The 4,370-nt window shown below is 39.2% G+C and overlaps 1 protein-coding gene across 1 annotated transcript in view; it reads left to right on the forward strand.

The window, feature by feature from the left end:
- ARSG (arylsulfatase G) overlaps window positions 1-4,370 on the forward strand; it is a 92,478-nt gene that overhangs the window by 10,939 nt on the left and 77,169 nt on the right. The gene's annotated exons all lie outside the window — the stretch shown is intronic.

Here is a 4,370-nt window from a genome sequence, read left to right on the forward strand (position 1 = left end):
TTTAAGAAGAGACTGGACAGCCATTTGTCCGAAATGGTATAGGGTTTCCTGCCTGAGCAGGGGGTTGGACTAGATGACCTTCAAGGTCCCTTCCAACTTTACTATTATTATTATTATTATTATTATTATTATTATTATTATTATTATTATTATTATTATTATTATTATTATTATTATTATTATTATTATTATTATTATGACTGAAGGTTGTAGTCCCCTGATCAATATTTCCAGGAATCTTCTCCAGCCTTATCTGTAGATTAGGGGTCCCCAACCCTGGTGCACAGCCCATTAGGAACCACATAAGCAATGAGTGAGCGTGCAAAACTCCATTTGTGCAAATGGCAAGTGAGCACACAAAACCATCCCCCCCCCACTGATCCGCAGAGTTGGAAAGATTGGGGACCACTGCTGCAGATGATCTTACAGATTTTTGCATGCACATAGCAGTTTCTTTACCACTACACTATCATTTCAGTTCTGATATGGGAAGGCATAAGCACTTGAATATAAGTGAGGCTGTGCAGCTTCTCCATGTTGCAGTCCAACACATTTGGAATAAAGGTAGTCTTCAACAACCATTCATTTAGTGAATCTAGATTCCCCATTGACTTTGCTTGTCAAAAGTTCGCCATGGGAACACTTCAACTGTCATATATATGGATTCACTTAACAGTCGTGTTACTAACTTAACAGTTGCAGTGATTCACTTAACAGTTATGGTAAGAAAGGTAGTAAAATGGGGCAAAATTCACTAAACAAGTGCCATGCTTAGCAATAGAAATTTGGGGCTCAATTGTGGTCGTAAGTCAAGGACTACCTTTATTCATATTTTATGTTGGTGCTTCCTGGGAACCTGCTCTTGGAGAAAAAAAATGAAGAGTGAAATTTCCTGTGCTATGACTCTTAGATCTTTAATTAACCTCAGTTATTCCAGCGAAGCTTATATTCGATTATTCATTAAGCCTGACCTTCGCTAGGGAATTTATCTGAGGCTCGAGCAGGCCCAACTCCTGAATTCTTGCCTTGCACATAGAGTGTTTTAATTTTTCAAATCTCCTTTTCTCTTTGCTGTCTCAGGTTTGAGTTTTGTTTTGTTTAACCTAGCCTTTACTCATGCCTGTTGTTTAATTAGGTCATTTATACCCCTTCTTTCTTTTGTTGTGTTGGCTGACTGACCGAATTTGTATCTTCAGCTGCACATTCCTTCCCCAAGGTCTTTGATACTCAACTGGAACCATCTGTCATAATACTGGTCTTAGCTGGACTCAGCAGGCCTATTCCACCCACCTCTGACTGCTTATGCTCACAGTGTCTCTGTCTTTGATACTCCAGCCGACTCATTCCCCTTTCAGTAAGTGTCATCCTCTGATAACATTCTCACTGTCCTTGCAGATTAGACTGGACTGATGGTGATATACAAGGAGCTTTCGTCTGTGGAAATTAAGTCAGTTTTGTCCAGTTCTCAGCGGATCAGGCTGTTGACATCTCGTAAAAGTGAACTCTGATTTATTAACTTAGTTAATAAAGGCTGGGTACATGTGTATGCAAGTTGTCAAAGTGATTGATCGGCAGACAGTGTTTACCATTGATTGGTTTCAGTATTGTGATAGGATGGTGAGCTTTTAAAATGTGCATAAAGACCTTCTCTGGCGAAGGTGAACTGGCTAAAAGTACAGGTAAGTGCTCTGGCCAGGTACAGATACTACTGTTTTAGATCTGCCAGCTATTTATTTGGGATGTACTCTTCCTGCAGAACTGATGGAACTGATAAATGCTGATGTGGGAAGTTCTAAAGCAAAAACAAAACAAAACAGCATCCTTATGGCCAGAGGTTCAGGACTAGATCCCTCTTAAAAATCTGGTGGTGCTAATGGAACTTTAAGGGGCCTTGTGTATGTCCCTAGTACAGGTAGCCCTTGACATATGATCACAATTGAACCCAAAATTTCTGTTGCTAAACAAGACAAGTTGTTAAGTGTGTTTTGCCCCATTTCACAATCTTTCTTACTGTAGTTGTTAGTGACACCGTGGTTAAGGGAATCCAGTTCCCAATTGACTTTGTCAGAAGATCACAAAAGGCGATCACATGACCCCAGGATACTGCAAATACCGTGCTACCCCGAAAATAAGACCTGGTCTTATTTTTATTTAATTTTTTTCCTCCAAAAGAGGCACCAGGTCTTATTTTCAGGGGGGGGGTCTTTTCCACTCACTTCGTGGCAGCGGCACCAACAGCCCCACCCAGCTGGCCTACTTCTGCGGCCAAAGGAGCAGCTCCATTCTCAGTTGCAGAATGAAGCTGCTTCTTTGACTGCAGAAGAAGTGAGTTGGTGAGGCAAGTGTTAATCCATGGGAGGCCTGGCTGAAATGGTAAGCTCCACCCCCTCCCCACCTCCGCCCTAGCTTGATTTTTAGGCGTGCGCTTCACCCCCAAACCAGGTCTTATTTTAGGGGGAGGGCTTATATTTGGCCCACCTCAAAAAATCAAGCTAAGGCTTATTTTCGGGGTAGGTCTTACTTTCGGGCCAACGTGTTACTAGCCAGTTGCCAAGTGTCTGAATTTTGATCATGTGACCATGGGGATACTACAATGGTATAAGTCATAAGTCACTTTTTTCAACGCTGTTCTAATTTCAAACAGTCACTAAACGAATATAAAGGTGTTTTTAAAAATGTCCCTATCTCTTGGGCATTTGGGCATAAAGCAGAGGGGACTTTGTTCTTCCACGGCTCGAAGTTACAGATTACACTCTGAACCTTTTTTCTGTCCTTCCTCAAAAATGCAAGAGACTGCCAGCAGGTACTTATAGTACTGATAAGTCTGTTGGCCACTGCACTGGTTTCTTGATGCTTTCCTCATAGTAATTCAGGAGAGTGGGTTGTCAGTCCTTGGACCTTGGCTCCAAATTCATTGTTATATTCTATTCATGTAACAGGCCTTCATAGTTACGCAGAATAAACTCTGATCCCTATCTGTGAATCATATGCCAACTTAGCTTTAAAACAACAGTGCTTTCCAACCCCAACTATACAAATTTATAAATACAGCGGTTGAGACATACTATGGGGTCTTTAGTCTTCTCTCAGCTTGGTCCTTTTTTTGCAGGCATTTTATTATTGGATTTGTAGCTTGGGGTCCTTGTAGAGGGGTCCTTGGTGCCCTCTGAGTTTGGCGGTTTTTCTTATAGATGTTTCATTACCAAACTAGGTAACCTCATCAGCACTGATGAGGTTACCTAGTTTGGTAATGTAACATCTGCAATAACCAAACTCAGAGAGCAGCAAGGACCCCTCATTTTAATCTTGAGCTACAAATATTCTCTTCTATTGGTATTTACAGTACTAGTACAATTAGTACTAGTAGAATTAATACTAGTGCAATTATCAACAAGGTTCTAATATTTATTGATGTTTTACAAATAAATAACAAACCTATTAATAATGCAATCATCTTTTGGAAGGAGCACCTTGATCTTCTTCCCCTGAATGATTTGTTTTAAAACTTAAATCCAGTGGCTCAGATTAGGTACTCTGCTTAACTTGCATTGATTATGCTTTGTTCAGTAAGCTGAAATGACTGGGTTCACACATGCTACATCATAAGCTGTTGTGTATGCTAAAGTAGACAAATATTGTTTAGAGTGCCGTAAATTAAGCTATTAGGAATTTAAATGATTTGCACATTTAAAAAATAGGGGAAAGAAGCAAGATTTGCATTATGTAATAATTAAATGGGACATTAACATCGTGGGAATCTTTTTAAAATATGTTTGCATTTTCTCAAGATTATGTCCATGAATAAGTGGCTATATATTGGTTAAAGGGTTAGTTAGACTAGGACTGTGGAGATCCATATTTATGTCTTCCCTCAACCATTTAAGCTCACTGGGTGAATTTAGCACATTCATACTCTCTTAGTCTAACCTATCTCACAAAATTGCTCTGACTAATACTTCTGCTTTCTCTGATTTTCCCCCCTTAAATAATTATATATGGAAAGATAATTTGAATAGATGCAAACATAGGTAGATCTTTGATGACTTTGAAGATTAATTGCACCTTGGCGCGTGTTGTTTACCTGGTGAATTTAACTCTTTTTGTAACTTCTGAGCATGGTCTTTCTTTCTTTTTTCCTTTCCTGTCTAGTGCTTTTTCCCCATCTTGAATGTACCGTATTTTTCGCACCATAAGACGCACTGGACCATAAGACGCACATAGTTTTTAGACAAGGAAAACAAGAAAAAAAATATTCTAAAGCAAATGGTGTAGTAAAATATTTAATATTTCAACCATGTTAAGTGAACAGCAATCAACGTGACATTAAGAATCATTATGACTGTCATTAACAAATGGAGAGACTTTAAGTT

The sequence above is a fragment of the Protobothrops mucrosquamatus genome, unplaced genomic scaffold, assembly GCF_001527695.2.
Source record: "Protobothrops mucrosquamatus isolate PMUCROS unplaced genomic scaffold, P.Mucros_1.0 scaffold9, whole genome shotgun sequence".
Taxonomy (NCBI): Eukaryota; Metazoa; Chordata; class Lepidosauria; order Squamata; family Viperidae; genus Protobothrops; species Protobothrops mucrosquamatus.